This window comes from Rosa chinensis, chromosome 4 (genome assembly GCF_002994745.2).
Source record: "Rosa chinensis cultivar Old Blush chromosome 4, RchiOBHm-V2, whole genome shotgun sequence".
Classification (NCBI taxonomy): domain Eukaryota; kingdom Viridiplantae; phylum Streptophyta; class Magnoliopsida; order Rosales; family Rosaceae; genus Rosa; species Rosa chinensis.
In genome coordinates this window covers 48818619-48839951 of record NC_037091.1, presented here as the reverse complement: position 1 = coordinate 48839951, position 21333 = coordinate 48818619, and the positions used below count along the sequence as shown (strand labels likewise).

At 36.5% G+C, this 21333-nt stretch overlaps 2 long non-coding RNA genes across 2 annotated transcripts; one reads left to right on the top strand and one right to left on the bottom strand.

Moving 5' to 3' along the window:
- Positions 1–7384: 7384 nt before the first annotated feature.
- Positions 7385–8521, bottom strand: LOC121052625. The gene is made up of 2 exons (XR_005809645.1): positions 8438–8521; positions 7385–7672 (listed from the first exon to the last, which is right to left on the bottom strand). It is a non-coding gene; the product is annotated as an uncharacterized LOC121052625 (long non-coding RNA).
- Positions 8522–13286: 4765 nt separating this feature from the next.
- LOC121052504 lies at positions 13287–19660 on the top strand. The gene is made up of 4 exons (XR_005809266.1): positions 13287–13540; positions 13649–13704; positions 13948–14067; positions 19496–19660. It is a non-coding gene; the product is annotated as an uncharacterized LOC121052504 (long non-coding RNA).
- Positions 19661–21333: the final 1673 nt, after the last annotated feature.

Here is a 21333-nt window from a genome sequence, read left to right as displayed (position 1 = left end):
TAAGGATTATGTGCGATCCAAAAATTTTGAAATGAAAATCGATCAATCGGAAAATTCTTATATGTTTATACAATAGTGATAGGTATTGTGTAAAGAAATTAGGCCGATCCGCCGTGAATAAGGCACCTAACGGAGCGGTCAACGCTTTGCACAAGCAAACTTCCCTAAGGGGAGCGGCACCATGCGCGGACAAACGTTGCGGAATTTTGACATCCATAAGTAGACCCCCTACCCATGAGAGTGTGGGAGCTGAAAGATCGAAAAAAGTGAATTGCCAAGGACCGGTTAAGAGCATATTTGTTTTATGTTCTATTTAGGGTATTGAGTTGACCGGGTAGATCGAGGTCCAACCGAATGCGGAAATTGTTGAAATTTCTACCACTAACATATATTCATATGAAAACAACATCCAGCGGTTCATTTTAAAAAATTTCATTTCGTCCCTCATTTTGCTCATGGAGGGTAACAAGCCTAATAAACTAGTTATACTACATTACAAGACATATAAGGATTATGTGCGATCCAAAAATTTTGAAATGAAAATCGATCAATCTGAAAATTCTTATATGTTTATACAATAGTGATAGGTATTGTGTAAAGAAATTAGGCCGATCCGCCGTGAATAAGGCACCTAATGGAGCGGTCAACGCTTTGCACAAGCAAACTTCCCTAAGGGGAGCGGCACCATGCGCGGACAAACGTTGCAAAATTTTGATATCCATAAGTAGACCCCCTACCCATGAGAGTGTGGGAGCTGAAAGATCGAAAAAAGTGAATTGCCAAGGACTGGTTAAGAACATATTTGTTTTATGTTCTATTTAGGGTATTGAGTTGACCGGGTAGATCGAGGTCCAACCGAATGCGGAAATTGTTGAAATTTCTACCACTAACATATATTCATATGCAAACAACATCCAGCGGTTCATTTTAAAAAATTCCATTTCGTCCCCCATTTTGCTCATTAAGAAGTTAACATTACATTGGTAAATAGGTTTCAACTCGACCAATTGATTATTTTTAGTTATGTTGATTACTTGATTTATTTCAAAATTGGTATTACATGAATATATTGTCCAATTTGAAATAATAGCTTTGTAATTATTACAGTTAATTAGTTAACAGTAATTATTGGTAAATATTAAAATACCCATAAGATTATATTAAAACGGCGGCGTTTTTGCCGAATTAACGGTTAATTCTTTAAAAAAAATTATTTTTTTCTTCTCAAAATATGGCTCAATTTAAAAGACTCATTTCCTAATATGGTATATTGAAATAATTTTCTACACTTCCATAGTTTTATTACTTTTATACATATAACACATGTAATAGAAAATAACAAAAATAAAATATAAATTTTAGGGCCGGGTTAGGGCCGGGCTTTAAGGGCCGGGCCGGGCCTAGCCCTTACGGGCTCAATCGGGCCGGGTCGTAGGGTAGGGCCGGGCTTTATTTGTGTGACCCATACCCTACCCTAAATAAAAAAGGGTCGGGCCGGCCCGCCCTAATGGAAGGGCCGGGCCGGGCGGGCTTAGGGCCCAAGGGCCATATGATGAGGCCTAGCTATATGTACACCCTCTAATGGCTAAAAGACAAAAGAAGAAAAACATGATTGCCATCTGAATGGCATCCAATCCAACAGTAATTTCAACACCTTGACTCTTCATATTCAAATCCACAAACTGCCGCATGAAATTTGCATTATTGTGGGGTATAGCTAGGGCTGCCAGCCTGCTGTTTGGTTTGGTAATTACCTAACTGACTGAATATCAACTGATATTTTAGATTTGGTAAATTGACTTTTTGATAACCGAGACCAATAAAATTGAAATAAAAAATTAGCAAAAAAAGTTAGTTTGGTTTTGGCAAATACCGAATCTACCGATTATCTAAATATTAGCTTTATATACTATGATTTTCAATACACATACATGTATATTAAGAAATAAACATAAAAAATTTCATAATAGTATGAACATTACTACATATACTACATTAATAGTACATGTATTTTAAGTAACTTAGTCAAAGATGGTTAAATAACCTAGTTTTATTGAATTAGCTCAAACTTGATGTCATATATACAAAAGAAAGCTATAATTAGTAGATGAATACAAAGTTTACAACTATAAAATTGAAAAACCCAGTTTTGAATTTATATCACAAAGAATTATTTGTTCTAATGTTAATAATACCGAAAATCGAAATACCGAATTTGGTAAATACAATTAAAAACCGAAAATTTTTGTTGGTAATTGGTAGCTCAATTTTGAAACCGAAAGCTTTGGTTTCTAAGTTGGTAATAGGTATAACCAATTTGAACCGACCGAGTGACAGCCCTAGGTACAGCTGTGGGTTATATGGAAGCGAGTAATGCTGTGGTGGGTATAACTTTGCAACCACGCTCGACTGCAGTGGGTACGTACGTTTGCGGCCAGTGTGACTTTGGTGGGTTTGACTCTACAGGTAGGCCCAGCTGTGGTGGGTATGAATATTTTTGTTTCTTTGACTCTCTTTTTGTGCGGGAATTCATCCATCATTAATTTAAGAGTAAAAACTTCAAATAGTACCTAAATTATTGCGAAATGTATTTTTTAGTATCTACGATTTTTTTTTTTTACCTCAAATGGTACATAAAGTATTGTTCTGTTACCAAATATGGTACCTCTGTTAGTTTTTCCGTTAAATTACTGACGTGACATGTATTTGGAGTGACAAAGTGGTGTTTGCAGCTACATATATTAATCTAAGAAAGCATTCTCTTACAAACTCATCATTCCCTCTAAATAAACAGTAATTCCCCTCCAAAATGACCCATTTTCCCTTCAAATTCTCACAACAGTCTTAATTATAAGGAGAGAGCAAAAGCATAAAGAACAGAGACTTTAGCTAAGAAGATATAAAAGACATTTGGAACTTATAAAATTAAATCTAGATAAAAAAACAGAGACTGAAGCAGAGAAGATCAAGGAGAGAGCAGAAGGAGAAAGAAACTCCATCAGAACGCACAAAGACAAAATAATACCATTTTACTTGCTTGGCTACTCCATCAGAACGCACGTAGAAAGGGGAAAAAACTGATAAATCAAGTTCCTAATTAATCTGTCATAAAAAAAGTTCCTAATTAATCACCTTTCCATGTTAATGAGAAGGGTGATAGTTTGACTTACATTAATTATACCATACAGGCCCGCTCACCTGCGGGACGAAAATAAAGGGACAATATAGGATGAAATCATCCCAGCCGTCAGATCTTAATTAAATTGATCAAACGGATAGAATACCAAACCATTAAAACGAAACCTGTTTAGATTGCTAAGACTCCACGCCTAATCTGTTTATCTTCCTCCTCCCTCGTCTCAATTCTCAATCCATTTACGATCCCTCAGAGCCCCCCCCCATACCATTCTTCATTCTTCCTCATCACCATAAGACTGGTCTCTCTTGAAGGTATTGATAGGAGCATTTTAATGCGATGTTTTAACTGCTATTTCCTCATATTTACTTAGTTATTTCCTTAAATGAATCCATTTTAGTTTAGGAAAGTTTCTTTTTCCGGTTTTTTGCAAGTTTCCATTTTAGTTTAGGAAAGTTTCTATTTCTCACTTTTAGAAAGTTTCTATTTTTCATTTTTGGAAAGTTTCTATTTTTCGTTTTAGGAAAGTTTCTATTTTTAGTAATAGTTTCTATTTTCAGGTCCTCGGAGCTCAAAAGTGGAAGTGAACTCACGAAAGGAAAGAGGAGCTAGTAAACGTTGAGAGGTGTAAAAATAAAACACAAAGGGCCACACAAATGAGCAGAAATGAAGAAATAAGCTTTCCTGTTCCAACCAGAAAACCCGGTTCAAAAGAGGAAAGTGTACCAAGCAAGATTCCGAATCCAACCAAGAAACTTGATCGAAATAATGATGGAAATGGCGTCGGAGATCATCAAGGCTTGAAGATGACGCAACAAGGCCCAAGAATCTTCTAGATTAATTATGGATTTCGGCAAAAAGGTGAAAAGCCCAATTAATTTGGGTTGTTGGACGTAATGGAGATATTTTTTGGGAATTAAATCTGATTTTGCCATGGGAAATCATGAAGATAATCAAGGGATGACGTTAAAGGTAGTCCATGGAGAGATTTAAGGAAGAAAAGGTTCAAAAATAAGTCCAAATTCGTTCCTACAATTCCTAAAGGAATTTTGGCCGAAAATAAAGAAGAAAATCAGAATTAATTCATGGATATTCAGCAATAATATATTTGGGACTTATTTTGAAGGCTTTTGATTGGTTGGATGACACACCAGGGCTTACATGGCGCTACGTGATTGGTCGAAGCTATGCAGAATTATTAAATAATTCTTTGGGAAAATAATAGAAGATTCATGAAGACTTGGAGACCAAGGCCAACGTTTCCTATATATACACCCTCATTCTTGACGTTTTACAGATCCCACAATTCAGAAATTACTCTCGCATAACGTCAAGCTCTCTCTCCATTCTCTAGTGCAATCCACGGTTTTCAAGCAAGGAAGAAGAAGAAGAAGAAGGAGCCGTGAGCATCATCATCCATCCTCCACCTTGAAGACTTGCTTCCAAGATTCAAGAACCCAACGTCAACACCTCCATCCCCATCTCCATCTCATGGTGTAATTCAACTTCTTTCTTTGTAACCTTGTTTGATTTTCGTGGAATTGTTTCTAGTTGACAATAATATTTGAACAAAGTTTAATTCTGAAATTTTATGATTGAATGATATTTTCGATTCCTATGATTATGATTCTAAGTTGCTTTTGTGAGTTTGTTCAATTAAATTTACTTGATTGATATCTTTTATGTGTTTATCTTATTTGGGTCGACACTTATAGGATTTGCATGTAATTGGTGCTAGATTTAGGTAAACGATTCACCTAATAGTTTTGTGAACCTAAATCAAAAGTAGTAAAGGCTTTGGACATAGGTCGAATTTAATTGAAGAGGATTGCAATTAGATGAACTTTTTCATACTAAGTTGTGCACTTAAGTTGATAACCTTTCTCTATGCTTCTTGCGTTGAACATGTCTTGATTAGCTAGCTTTCTAGACTTTGATTGCATGTTTAATAGGATTGATCTAGGTGCTTTCATTTAGATTAATTAGTAAAGGAAAGTAAAATATGGGAAATCGTTTGCTTCAAATGTTTCACATGATCAACTTCTTTATCATGACTTGGAAGAACAATTGTAGGGTTGATTCGAATTTGATTATGGAATTGGTTTTGATCTTTGTTTCTTATGTTTCATTCTTGTACTTGTGTTTTTATTTTTACTTAATTATATTTCTTTCTTTTAATTTTCGAAACATAAAACCTAAATCCCCCCTTAATTTCGTGAATTGTAATTATTCTTGTAAATATTATACTTTGTTTTATTTTAATTCTTTACTTGTTGTACAATGACAGGTATACCCTCAATCCCCGGAATAGAACGATCCCTATTTACTATATACTAACGATGACATTTATAGGGTTAAATTATACGCTTGCTCATAGCTTATCAGGTATTTTTCTTAGATTTTACTCTCTCTCTCTCTCTCTCGATTTTAGTTTTTTTTTTTCTCTTTTTTTTTTTTCAGTTTGGTGAATCATGGAGCCATTGTATTTTGTTTGATGATTTCGTTGCTAGTGTTCTGATTTCATTGTCGAAATTTTGGTTGTTCCTGTGGAAGTATTGATTTTGGTTGCAAATGGTTCGTATTTGGATTCCTGCTCAAAATTCGATTGTCTGGTTTGCTGTGTTTGTTTTGGGATTTGAAAGTGTTTCTATTTTTAATTGCTGGGATATAGAGTTGGTCAAAAGAAATTGAAAAAAGGTCAATACTTTTTGTCCATGGAATGGATTGAATCATTGAATAGGAAGCCTCATTGACCAACTTGATTAAGTGGTTAGACTCTTTGCTGATGTTCTGTTTCACCATTGTCGAAATTTTGGTTGTGAAAATTGTTTGACTGCTTTATTACTAAAAGTGTGATTGATGCTATAGCCATCTGTGCTATACATTTGGGAAGAACATAAAGCGAGCTGGGTTTGGTCCTGCCTTTTTACAGGTATGTTTCTTTTCCTTCATCCTTTTGTGAAGTGATCAAAGTCAAAATTTTTGAGTCAAAGTTTTGGTGTTGATGAGAGTGAGAGAGGCCATATTGCACCAAGTTGAATGAGCTATGTAGTTTCACTTTGTTCTATATCTTATGATAGTTTTTCTACAGATGAGGATTGTTTAGATAGAATTTGAATATTGGTATGTTGTTTTGTAGGGAACTCTTCATTTGATTCTGGTTGCTAGCATCCTTCTCAACTGCATTGCATTTATTATCACCAACAACCGCTGCAAATGAAGGTGGAGATTGATCGGAGTCAGAAAGGACAGCTAATTGTAGTTGCGATTTCACTCTTGACCATAAAAGTTGTAGAGATAGTGATTCAATTAGTTACTAGACCAGATTGATTAGTTAGCTTAAATTCTTTTGTGATATTTTTGTTGGATGTTTCTGTTGGGAAATTTGAAATTCTTGTTAAATTGATTGTCTTATTCTGATTTATGGAGATTTTTATTAGTACTGGAATGAAATATACCACTGGGATTACTGTATATGTATTATTTACTCAGGTGTTTAGTACTGGAATTGTGAAGACTTCTGCTACGGGCCAATAACACTAAGCTAAAGACTTGGCTTCTTTTCTATATATCTTGCATGTGCCTAAGCTAAGATATACGTTTGGATTTGTGTGTTATGTTGACAAAACGGCTATGACATAGTTAATGAGGGGGTCGTCAAGTTTCAACACAATAATTGTCTTGGTGATTATGTCATGTGATGCTCGGGTATACATGTTATCCTGAGTTTGTCTATCCTTAAATACAAGTCTCTATTGTGTTGCTTGTGCTACTTATGAACTAGTGTTTCACAAATGGAAAGCAATGACATTACTGCATCAAGTCTTTGCTTGCACAGAATTTGGTGCATGCTTGTCACCACTGTGCTTCCTGGCTACTGGAGTATTATGTGGTTGCTAGTAAACAAATTGGTGTATGCTTGTGAGATCGATCTTTGTGTTCTGGTTGGCTATTACTATATGTTATTCTTGCTAATTGTTCAGTGCTTGAATTACAGGTGATTTTGTTAATGGATTACTGCATGCTTATGCTGGGGTCAAAAAAAAAAAAAAAACACACTAAGCTAAAGACTTTTGCTGCATCATTACTAAACAGAGCTTTACCTCCTTATTCTGCAATGAAAATAATAGTACCAAGTTGGACATTTTTCCTCGACCTTGCATTAAATTATCAATCAAAAGATCCAAAAAATGGGTGGCTGATGATTCAATTAGCTCAATTATAGAATCCTTGTGCAGTATACTGTGGTGAATAAAAATTGAAACACAAGTTATAATCATAATGCAAAAGAACATACACAAGTTCTGTCAGTGGATGAATGAAAAAACATTCATTGAATGACAATCCAACTGATGCATATTACAATCCATTACATATCAAAAAGCTAGAGATTATGCTGAAACAAAATAGAAGAAAGATCAGCTTCATCCCTTACATGCTAAGTGGTGCTTCATTTGATTGCTCAGTGGGGTTGATTTTTATGCTACAACAACATTCTCATTCGGCTCTTGTAATGATGGTTCACCCATCATAAACCTGCAGCATTATATTACAAACACAACTATAAGTAGAATTTCGCTACAACAGATTCAAAGACATAACACTAATAACAGGCACTAATAAAAAAGAAGTTAAAAACTAAACAAATTTCAATAGTCAAGCCTTTTACTTATATTATAATTGAGTTCTCATGTATGGAATTTGCACTTTAACGACAAAATTGTTTGAGGCCGTGACCTTCTCATTAAAAAAATCTATGTTGACCTTTTGAAGTTTAGTGCTTTGAATTAACATATTGCCTTACTTTGAAAAAAAAAAAATTTGACGGTGAAACAGAGAAACAAAGAGAGAATGAAATCATTTTCACAACCAAAATTTCGACAATGGTGAAACAGAACATCAGCAAAGAGTCTAACCACTTAATCAAGTTGGTCAATGAGGCTTCCTATTCAATGATTCAATCCATTCCATGGACAAAAAGTATTGACCTTTTTTCAATTTCTTTTGACCAACTCTATATCCCAGCAATTAAAAATAGAAACACTTTCAAATCCCAAAACAAACATAGCAAATCCAGACAATCGAATTTTGAGCAGGAATCCAAATATGAACCATTTGCAACCAAAATCAATACTTCCACAGGAACAACCAAAATTTCGATAATGAAATCAGAACACCAGCAACGAAATCATCAAACAAAATACAATGGCTCCATGATTCACCAAACTGAAAAGAAAGAAAGAAAAAAAAAACCTAAAATCGAGAGAGAGAGAGAGAGAGAATAAAATCTAAGAAAAATACCTTCAAGAGAGACCAGTCTTATGGTGATGCGGAAGAATGAAGAATGGTATAGGGGAGGCTCTGAGGGATCGTAAATGGATTGAGTTGAGACGAGGGAGGAGGAAGATAAACAGATTAGGCGTGGAGTCTTAGCAGTCTAAACAGATTTGGTTTTAATGGTTTGGTATTCTATCCGTTTGATCAATTTAATTAAGATCTGACGGCTGGGATGATTTCATCCCGCAGGTGAGCGGGCCTGTTATACAATATACTAAAGTTGGTAGCACTGTTCATACTATTCATCTGGGGTTGAAACTATATACTAAAGTTGGTAGTACTGTTCATATTGTTCATCTGGGGTTAAATAGATGATTTTGCCCTTCTCTTTTTTCTCAACTTACGGCTCTGCCATTGTTCTATGAATAACAGTGACAGAGAGAGAGACATCAATCAGTCTGGGTTTCAGTAGAGAGAGAGAGAGAGAGAGAGAGAGAGGGAAGAAGTAATAGAGGTTATAACCAAAGCCACGAAGTCTCTATTTGTTCGAGAAGCCTCTATTTACACATACTTCAACTGTTGTACAGTTTGAAGCTTTTTCATTAAGATCGACATTGGTAAAAGCTCGGTAAGTTTTGAATTTCAAATTGATTGATCCCAAATTTGTTTTCTATGATTTGTACTCTTTCATTGATATTAGATTTTAGCCATATTATTATCTTTCTGAAAATCGATTGATCTCAAACTGATTTTCTGTGATTTGGAGTCTTTGTAAAAGTTCAAACACTAGAGTAGAAATGAGAAGATGACATTTCATTTGTTTTGGAAAAGGTACATACCAAGATTTTGATTGATAATACTGATTAGAACAAGTTGGATGTCCTTACCTTGATGGTATTGAGTTCACCCGTACCCTACTTTTTTTATCTTCTGTTTTGTGACCGTAAATATATTGATAGTATTGATTAGTTCTTCCCCACCCATCCTACTTCAATTTTCACCCTTTTCTGCTATTGTTTTATTAATTTTCGTGTGCTTTAGTTTTGATTGAGTTTTTTTTTTTCTCAATTTTATGTATCTCTGATTTTTGGAAACATTGAAATCGGAGACTTTTAGTCCATTTTTCACAATCTCAGGAAGTTCTCTCGATGTGCTTTGTAATCTGGGGTTTAGGCACCATGTCCTCCTCATGTATTCTACTGTTTCACTAATGAAGGCTTGAGGGCAGCCGCACGGGCCGTTAATTCCAAAAAAAAAAAAATATGCATTAGTTTTTCTCCTAACCAAATCTTAATTAGAATGGAACAACTTAACCAGTAGTTGATATTGCTTCAAACTTACTGTTCAGTCTGTCCTGACTTAAATTGTAACATAGAAACATCAAATTATTTCTGGTTGGAACAATTAAACCAATAGTTGATATTAGGGCTGGGCTCGGTGCGGGTCGGGCCGGTTTGGGTCTGAAACCGCAACCGAACTGGATCATTCGGTAGGCCTATTTTTCGCACCGCAACAGCATTTTACAAGTTTTGGACCGGATTTCCGGTTTCGCCGTTTCATCGGTGCGGGCCGGTACTGTTTCGGTGCAAACCTCATCCTTAAACAGCAACTAGAAAAAGAAATTTGATAACCTGCACATATATATTTCTTGATGTCAAAACAAGAACACGCAGCAAACTAGGAACTACGGCTATAATATACACTCTCATCAGTCATCACATGTTTGTCTTCAACTTGATTTGAAGACAGGAACTAGAAAGGAAAAAAAAAAGAAAAAAAAAAAGAAGAAGAAGAAGAAGAGATCGAGAATTGAGATTTTGGGATCCTGCCAATGCAAAAGCTCATGGAACAATGACTGGTATTAAACTCTTGTTTCCAATAAAGCTTCTGCTGATCTCTTGCATGCCTTATGTCCTTATGAGACAAAGTTGGTCAAGAAAAAAGAGAGAAAGCAAAATCAAATTTAAGCAGAAACTAAACAACAATCAAAAACCTCAAACTAGAACCCCAAAATTCCAAATCGAAACCCTAATTACAATCCTCAAACTGAAATCCCTAAACAAATGAAAATTTCACCCCAAAATCCAAGCCCAAATCCTTAACCCCAAAATTTCAAGATAGAAACTCACCCAATAAGATGATGTCGAGAGAAAGTGGGGGACTGAGAGAGAACCTAAAAGCAAGAGATTGGCGTGGCGGTTGTGAGGCGGCGACATGAGTTCGAGAGAGAGATAGTTCGAGGGTGGAGAGAAATATCCTTTTATTTGCTAAATATAAATATATATATATATATATAATAAATCGGGTCGGGCTGCTTAATTCGGGAGGTTCGTGATCCGGAACAGAGCCCGCACCGGAGTCTATCGGGTCGGTGCGGTTTTAAAGCAAAATGACGTCGTTTTGCATTTGGATCGGTTTCCGACCTGTTTTATTCGGGTCGGGTCGAGCGGTAACCAAATTTTCCCTATTTTATGCCCACCCCTAGTTGATATTACTTCCAATATCAGTGTCAGGGATTCAAGACAGCTTGCATTGAAATCAAAATCTCTCTTTCTCTGGGTAAAGGTCTTTGCTTTCTCAAGGTAAGGTATTGGATTGGTCTTTTGCTTTGAGTTTTCGTTGCTTCTATTCTAATCTCTTAACTGAGTTATTGGTTCATGTGTGTGATTGCTATGCCTTTTGAAATTAGATTGAGCATGAGTTACATTATCTGAATATTAAGCAATGCAAATTTAAGTTAGTTTTTGCATTCCTATTTTAAATGCAGTGAATGCATATTTTTTTTGGTGGCATGGTTGGTCCTGATGAAACAAAAAGATTTTTAGGTGAATGGTGCAGGCAAAAGGAGGACAATCAATTGGTGATAAACAAAAAGATTAATTTCAGTTTACCCCCCTGAGGTTTGGGGGTGTTATCATGTCACCCCCTCTACTTTCAATTTTGAATTTTTACCCTCAAACTTTTCAATTTCAATCAGCCTTGTCCATTTCTCCGATTCCGTCCAAATTGGACGTTAACTCTGACGATTTGACCAACTTTGAGGGCTAAAATGGTCATTTCAAGACCAAAAAAAAATCTCTTTCACTTTCGGGGTCTCTCTCTCTCTCTCTCTCTTCTGCAACTCTCTCTTCTTCAACTCCCTCTTCTGCAAACCATTTTCATCACCATCTCTCTCTTCTGCAAACCATTTTCATCACATCTCTCTCTTCTGCAAACCCATGACATATATTCCCAAATAAACTCAAAACAGAGCCCATGCATAAACCCATCAAACACCCCCAAAACCTCGACCGCGCCCTCACCCTTGTCGGCAAGTGCAAGCACAGCGGCGTCCTCCGCCAGGTCTTCTCCATCACCACCGCCGCCGACTTCTGCAAGGTCTCCAACCTGCTCGAGTCCTCCATCGGCGACATGAAGTGGCTCCTCTCCGTCTTCGAGTCTGACAACGCCAACCTCTCCCTGCCACCCATTGCCAGCAACGACCCGATTCTAAGCTGGGTCTGGTCCTACATCACCACCATTCAGATGGGTCAGCTCCGGGACCGAGTCGAGGTGGCGAGTTCACTCGTCTCGCTGGTGAGGGACAACGATCGGAACAAGAAGATAATTGTTGGCGAGGGAGGAGTGACGCCGCTGCCCAAGCTTTTGAAAGAGGGGTCTTCGGCGGAGGCATAGATTGATGCGGCGAATGCTTTGTTTCATATCGCTACGGACCAGGAGAGGGTTCGGACTGTAATCGAGTTGAATGGGATTCCAATGATAGTTTCGGTTTTCGGGGAGCTGCGGCGGCGAGTGGATTCGGGTTTGGTTGATTTTGATAATGCATGTGGGATTTGGGGTTGGAATTTTGGGGGTGTTTGATGGGTTTATGCATGTGCTCTGTTTTGGGTTTATTTGGGAATATATGTCATAGGTTTGCAGAAGAGAGAGATGGTGATGAAAATGGTTTGCAGAAGAGGGAGTTGAAGAAGAGAGAGAGAGAGAGAGAGAGAGAGAGAGAGAGACCCCGAAAGTGAAAGAGAGTTTTTTTTTTTTGGTTTTTTGTCTTGAAATGACCATTTTAACCCTCAAAGTGGTTCAGATCGTCAGAGTTAACGTCTAAGTTGGACAGAATCAGAGAAATTGGACACGGCTGATTGAAATTGGAAAGTTTGGGGGTAAAAATTCAAAATTGAAAGTAGGGGGGGTGACATGATGACACACCCAAACCTCGGGGGGTAAACTAAATTAATCCTTAGTATCTGACAAAGAGATAATTTCAAAGTTTTGCAGACTGAGGTTTTGGGAATTGGGATTGAGGGCAGACTTGGATAAGGAACAAGGGTTGAACCTGGAGCTGCAGTCACAAAATATAAAGCTTAGTGAAAATCTTGCTGTTGCTGAATCAAAGTTTGCAGCTTTAGCTACTCCTCAATAGGTAAAGACTTGAGCTTTCATTTCATGAGTCTGTAATTAATTGTTTTGCATGAAAAAGGAACACAAAAGCTATAATTGTCGGAAAGACAAATAATTGATCTATTCCAGTAGGAAGATATATATGAATTGAAGGAAAAATATGAACACAATTAGTATTGCAGACAAAGGAGGAGCTGCAGTAAATCTTAGTAATAAAAAAAAAAGTGAAAAAGTATGGCATGCATATTAATATATGTTCCTGTGATCTATCTAGGAGTGCTGCTGTAATGAATAAATTAAAATTACTGCAAACACATAAGTATCAAAAGAAAAAGAAAAAGAAAAAGAAAAAGAAAAAGAAAAAGAAAAAGAAAATAAAAAAGAAAAAGAAAAAGAAAAAGAAAAAGAAAAAAAATAACAACATTATATACCAGATTTGAAACAGTAACATACTACATCCAGATTTGAAACAGTAACATACTACATCGTGTCCCTTCATATGCATTGTGGGTTTTTTGATTTGGTTAGTTAATGTCAATTTCTATGCCTATTCTTTCATAGGCTGGAAGAAAAGAAGAGTGGAGAGGCAGAAAGTAAGCAGCTGCAAATGAGATCTAACAACGTTTGATGAGTTTATGCACTGGTTTCCATTCCATTCATTCTTGAAAGTTTTAATACCAAACTACTGCACAGAACATGAAGGGTGAAAAGGCCTATGATAAGGTGACTTAGGTGAGCCTATGCACATTGCTTTGTTTGTCTTTTCCTTATGGTTTTGTAGTTGACTAGTTGACATTTGGATTGAAGTTGTATGTTTGTGCATTTTATTGATTGCAACAGCCTTGAAGATACTGTTTCTTGATGAAGAAGTTGCTGAGAATTCTTTCCCACGCAAGGTACAAGTAAAATTTGTTTTCTGATTGAATCTTACATTGCAGATATTCATTTGATAGAGATATATTGGCTTTTGGTTTCATTTGAATATCTGAAATTCAAATGGATCTTTAGTGGTTACTGTTAAAACTCAATTTTAATGAAAATTCTTCTAATTACCTATGATCTATGAAGACCAATATTGGTGCACCTCAATTTTTGGTAGGAGGCGTTTTGATTATTGAAATGATGGAATTCATGTGCAGGTGGAACGCATTGATCGATACAATCCACAGAATAGTAGAGAGGAAGCATTTAACCGGACAGATTTGTATGGAAAGAGGCTAAAGGGGAGTACTAAAGCGGCTAACAAAAAGATAGTACAGGTAACAATAGAATTCTTAAAAAATTTACAAGTACTAAAAAGTGCATTATGTGAAAGATTATGTATGTATGACATAGAGATAGAAGTGTATAATAAAACTTTCTTTTTTTATATTTCCCCCACATAAACTTTGCGATTGGTTCCGGTGCAAAGTTTCTTCTCAGTTGTCTTAAGTCTTGGTCTTCATTGCTTTCTTCAATAGTATATAATGATATGATGATACATGCATGTATCTCTCTCCTCGTTGTTTATCCCCCCCCCCCCCCCCCCCCCAATAATGTAATATTGGCAGCTTCTTTGTAATTGCAACCTAACTCTTTCCTTAACCATCCCAGCTATTGTATCTGCCACCCAAAATTAAGCCTCTATCGATCGATGTCCTCTGCTGCATAAGTTGACCGCAATAGTACTTCATCTAAAGTCGGAAATTTTCATTTAGTCCAACAAACGACTGCAAATTAAAAAGTAGGGTTTTTGTCCATTTACCCCATTTCTAGGGATTTTTTCCCACTAACCCCATTGAGTTTTTTTAATTCCCTCTTACCCAATACACTCTAAGGGAGTCTTCCCTAATACCCCATTAAGATTTTTTTTTGTTTTTAATTTTTTTTTAATACCATTTTACCCCTCACCCCTTATTTACTTAGAGAGAGAGAGAAAATAGAAGAGAGAGAAACCATAGGAGACTTCGCCGGAGCCCGTCACCGGTCGCCGGAATCCGGTCACCGGCCGCCGGATTCCGGCCAACTTTCGCCGGATTCCGGCCAACTTTTGCCGGATTCCGATCGCCGGCCGCCGGATTCCGGTCACCGGAATTTGTTGAAAATCTCACCGGAAAGGTTTTTTGGCCCCCAATAGACATCTATTGCCCCCCAATAGACCTCTATTGCCCCCCAATAGACGTCTATTGCCCCCCAATAGACGTCTATTGCCCCCCAATAGACGACTATCAGCCATGTATTGCCCCCCAATAAAGGAGCAATAGATGTCTATCAACCATGTATTGCCCCCCAATAGACGTCTATTAACCATGTATTGCCCTCCCAATAGACAATTATCAGCCATGTATTGCCCCCCAATAGACGACTATCAGCCATGTATTGCCCCCCAATAGACGTCTATCAGCCATGTATTGCCCCCCAATAGACGTCTATTGCCCCCCAATAGAATTTTCGTTTGCTGGAATGAAAATTAATCTTCCTAAAATTAGACAAATAAAACTTTAATTAACGAAAAAAAAATAAGAGATTACATCAATTTAAAACATCTATTGCCCCCCAATAGTCGTCTATTCCTTCACATATCTCTCTGTTTAGCCTTCACCTTTTTTTTTTTTTTCGAGAATGAAACCTTCACTTTCTTGAACCAGTTTCTCTTGCCATTTTTGCTACCTCATCTTTCTTCCTCCAATCCTTGAAACTGGTCTTTACAACTTGGTTCTGGGTTTCGAAGACAACCAGAGTAGCAAAGTAGCAGACATGTTGGATCTTAATGTTGATGTCTCTATCGGAGAAAGAGAAAAGATCTGGGCACCCTATCGGAGTTCAACCGTGAGACTCAAGACCAGACGTCGTCTTCAGCCGGAGATGTCGTTCAGCGTCTTGGTCCAGATCCGGTCACCGGCGAGCTGACGAGCTGACCAGAAGCAGCGTCTTCAGTCGGAGACGTCGTCGAGCTCATTGCTGGAGCAGCAAGAGGAAGAAGGCAGAGTGCTCCTCCGCCGGAACTGGAGATTGGAGAGAGAGAGGGAGAAACCAGATGGCACCGGGACTGAGTTCGAAGAGGAGAGAGCGACAGAGCTTTCATGGCAGAGAGAGAGAGGGAGAGAGAAACCGGAGGGCAAGGACCCAAGGGGATCGGAAACCTTCTTCGCCGGTAAGGTCGCTCTGGACCGCCGAGGAGGTCGATCTCGACCATCACTCACATCCTCCCCTTCTTCGTTGGCGAAATTTGAAGATCCGTTTCGAACTTCTGCTAGGACTTCTGCACGATCTCACTGTTGACTTCGTTTCCGACGACCGGCGACCAGGCCGACGGGGATGTGGCCAGATCGTGAGAGAGAGAGCGAGAAGAGAGAGAGAGTGTGTGTGATCGAGAGATGAGAGAGAGTGGCATTGATGTAGTTATTTAATTAGGTTGAGGGTAGACTGGTCATTATACTCTAATTTGGGTTAGTGAGAATAAAAATCTGTTGTTGGGGTAAGTGGGATAACTTTTGCTCATTTTGGGGCTTTTGGTCAAGGACCCTAAAAAGTAAGGCTTTGGCTATCATTTGTACAACACCGAATTAATTATTACTCATGTCTAGAACTGCTTAATTAATTGTTGGTGAATAACACTCGGACCCACTCTAGTTTAAATTTTTTCAACCAGTTCTATGATTTTTGTTCATTTCGAACCGTAATACATGTCTTCATTCTCCCATTAGGAACGCTACACCTTTGAATTGAAGTTTAGAACACACTCAACTCCATACAAAATCAATGAAACTGAAATTGTTTAGTCCTCACAAGGAATTGAATAAATAAGGATTTAGTGAAATATGTAGCACGCTGAATTTTTAATTAGTATGGAATTTTGCAATTTTTACTGATTTTTTTTTTAAAGGAAATTTTATCTTTCTACCCGAGTTATTTCTTCATTTTAATCTTAGGCCAACCTTTTGGTCCCCGGGCCCAAAAACCCATGGGCGCCCACCCCTCCCAATGGGCAAAAGCCCAGTTTTGCCGAGCCCGTCTCGCAGCAAAGTCCATCTCGGCCTTGCTCGTTTGGCATGAAGCAGGGCTAGGGCGGAGGGTTCAAAGCCTAGCCCGCAGCCCGGCCCATTATATGCCCATTAAAGTCCGCCCCACCCGGCCTTATAAGCTCAACCCGAATGCTCATTCAATTCTAGTATTAATATTTTTTTATGTAATTATTAGTTGAATATGTAAATTAATTATTGCATTAGGCCATATTTTCCTTTAATTTTGTATTTTATCTTGTTTAATAATTAAGGGCAACTCCAACCATAAAGTCTTATTTGGGGGTACTATCCTCATTTTAGCACCTCCTTCTTGCACTATTCATATAGCACCAAATTCTCATCTCCAACCAATTAGGTGCTATATGGGGGTGGTATTTTCACTATTCTTGATTAAAATATAATATGAGTATAATGTTTATCAATATTATGTTAAAAACATGTTAATTAATTTAATTAAAAAAAATGTGTGGCCCCAAGCTACTGTTCATGATCTTGGTTCTGGAAAAGTCACAAATTTGAGACTTGGTTTGTGACTAAGTCCTATACTTTTGAGACCAACTCCCCCTAAAATGGATTGTTAGGGCAACTCCAACAATATGTTCTATTTGGGGGTGCTATTTGCATTTTAGCACCCCTTTATTGTACTATTCATATATGACTTAATTCTCATCTCCAACAATGAGGTGCTATTTTCACTATTTTTGATTAAAATATAATATGAGTATAATGTTGATGAATATTATATTAAAAGTATGTTAATGTAGTTAAATAAAGTTAAAAATTTAATTTTAATTTTATCATAATATTTAAAAATTATTCTTTTCATTTAATTAATTTTTTATTAAATGAATGGAGGATATTTGGTGTGAAGGAGATGGGTGAATGAATGAAAAATTGTGAAGGAGATGAAGGATATTTGGTGTGAGGAAATAGAAAAGAATGGGTTGGTATTTATAGAATTTCCCACAATTTATTGTTCCAATGTGTATATTTTTTTCCCCTCAATTTTCTGGTAATTTTTTAAATTTTTTTGGAACAAAATAGAAATAATAACCTTTGATTTAATAAGAGCCATTGATCACATTTTTTTCCTCAAATCTGAGCCGTTAGATTAAATAGGGCCAATTTGAGTAAAAGCAAATAATAACCCATTTGCTGGGCCTCATGAACAGTATCGGAGTCTTGGTCTTGGAAAAGTCTCAAATATGAGACTTGGGATGAACCCAAGTCTTATAATTTTAGGACCAACTCCCTCTAAAAAACATTGTTGGAGATGAAAAGTCTTATAATTCAACAAAATCTGGTGTTGGAGTCGCTCTTAGAGAGCCCAAGTCTCATTTGGGTTTCAAATATGAGATAGAACCTCCATAGCTGAAGTTGCCCTGACAAATCATAATTTTTTCATAGTTTTTTGTATTTTTTTTAATTTTTATAAAAGCATTACATATAAATATAATGGGCTCGGCCTTACCCACCCAAAAAGCCCTGCCCGAAAAAGCCAGTTAGGCCCTGGGCCTATGGGCGGACATGGGCCTTGATATTTTAGAAAAAGCTAGCCTTGTCCGGCTTGAAAATAAGAAAAATTATGTTGTGGCCCTACCCGCCCTAGCCTAAGCCCATTGATTTTGGGCAGGGCTGCCCATTGATTTTAGGCAGGGCTGCCCATTGATGACCCATAGGCAACGTTAACACCATTAGATTAACTAGGTTTTAGCCTTTATGTCTGATATATATTACTATAGAAATGTTTACACAGTCAATGGTGACAAGAATTTTGTGGTCACTTGCTTTTGAATTTAATATTAAGGGTTGAAATTAAAAAGAATAATTTTTAACGTTTTAATCTCAATTTTTAAAATAAAATCCATCTATGAACAATATTCTATACTTAGGAAAAATATCACAAATAATCACTGAGTTATGACCCGTTCGACACTTAACTCACTGACTTTTCAAAAATATCACTTAACTTACTCACTTTAATATATGTTTTTCACATAACTCACTCTCGTCTATTGTGTCGTTAAAAATTCTTACGGAGAGGGTCATTTTTGTCAAATTACATATAATATTTGAAAAAGAAACATTAAAATTAGAAAATATTTTTTTTGAAGAAAGTTAGATTTCTTTTTCAAACTTTTTATAGCTTTCTGATCATTTCTAAAAAAAAGGAACTAAAAAAATTATTTTTAATTTAAAGCAAAAAAAACTGTCAATTTTTATTTAGAAAAAATTATCTTTCAAATTAGAAATATATACTTTAATGTTTAGACAATACCCTTAATTTTAATTGCTTCTAACGGGAGATTCAATGGCAGTGAATTAAGTGTAAAATAATGGTAAATGTAACTATGTAAGTGAATTAAGTGATATTTTTGAAAAGTCAGTGAGTTAAGTGTCGAATGGGTTATAACTCAGTGACAATTTGTGATTTTTTGCCTATTGCATTGTTATAGTGCTTTACGTGTGGCAACATCGTATTGGCTGTTGGTATCACAACCTAAGTGTTTATGGTGAGCAAATTCATTCTACTCTACTCATCAAACTTTCAAACTAATTAAAAAAAATTAACGTAGTGTTCGTGGTTTTATTAGTATATTTTAAACCAATCCAACACACTATATCTGCTCCCCAAGTATTTCTCGGTTTGGAAGTTTAAATGAATGAGGTAATATATTTACAGGTTTGCTTGAATGCTTTGCCAGTAGCCACAAATTAAAGGACCGTAATATCAAAGGCTCCTTTGAGTCCTTTCTTCCTCGTAGGCTGTTCGCTATGTGGCCCATTGGTGCGGTGAGAGAATATTGGAATGCCATTGAGAAGCACCCTTCCAGGGCTATCGTCTGCATTCAGTGTAATTATCTACGCGTGTTAGACATGCACTTATGTATTTAATTCTCAGTAGTTCTCCTAAGATTAACAACAATGCAAACTTTACCAAACAAATTTGGTGACTCAAAACTAACTTTCTGGTTTCTTCTATTTCTTTTCGATGGCTTAGATCTGGTTTTGAGCCACAGTTACGCGAACAAGGCGATAGTGTCTGTGTTGATAACCTACATCACGTTTTCTTGGAAGCATGAACATTTTAACCTAGCTGCCGTGATTACAAATGTGGTGGAAGCGGTAATAATGATGATGATACTTGTCCTTTGTCATATCTCAGACAAGTACTGCATGGATCATCATTACAAATTGATTATCTCCACAAGTATTGCCTATGTTCTTGTAAGTGTTTTCGTTGCCAAACCTCCGATCTTGCAGTACCACACTACCACCTAATAATAGTAACATTATTAACTTCGTTAAGGTCATTTGCCGGAAAAAAAAGAAAAAAAGAGTAAAAAACTCCTTGAAGGTGTTTTGACTCAAAACAGGGAGAGTTTTTTCGGATTTAAATCATCAGTTTTTCACTTTTACAAACTTATTTTATTTATAAAAAGTATTTCCTTATTATAGTGCAATAATTTTTGGATTTCCGATCTTTTAAAGATGAGAACCTTATTTACTTCCATACATATATTCCCTACATTCTTCGCAAGGTTTTGCGGCATGAAACAAAGAAAAGTAATTTCATATTGCAATTAGACCTGTAAATGGACCGGATTTGGATCGGATCGACCTAAATCCAAACCCGTTTACTTAAAAAAAAATTCGATCCAAAACCAGCTCCGTCGTTAACCCGGCGGATCATTGATAGCCCGATCCAAATCTGTATCAATCAGATTAACAGATACCCGATCCGCTAATCCGACCCGTTTATAATTTCAGATATTTTAAAATTTTAAATAGTAATATTAAAATTATATCATGATACCTCATAAGATATTAATAAATTATTAAAACAACATGAAAAGTATTATCAAAAGTAGAATTACATTATCAAAATTCTTAATGCTTCTTGGAATCTTGGGTGATGGAATGTCCCTTAGATTTCTGAAAAAAAAAAAAATTGTATTAGAAATTCTTCATATTTTATATTTTTTAAAATAATAATATATTAATAAAAATATTATTTTATTATTACGAAAACAGGCCGGATCATTAACGGATCGAATCGACCTAATCCGTATTTGATCCGTTAAATAAACGGGTTAACGGATTCGGATCATTAACGGATCAACGGATCAAAATTTTCGATCCAAACCCGTCTAATAGCCACCGATTTGGAGCAGATCAGGATCAAATTCCGGTCTATTTACAGGTCTAATTGCAATTGTAGCGGGGATCAGTGATGGACTGATGGTTTGTACCTCGTTAATAATCTCCTATTCTCCTGGCCTCCTAGCTATAACTTGTTTTAAAAGCGAGCCACGTGTTTAATATTGTATAGTACGGAAACATTTCATCCCTTATTTAGTACCAATCAAATTGAACCTGCTTAGTTCTGAAACACATCTAATTAATTCTAAAATGTATAAATGGACACCTATAGCATTGTAAGGAAAATATCGTTTTTCTCGTCTTTCTAACTTCAGATTGCAATCATTGTTGCTGCAGGGGTTATCTTTGTTATGGATT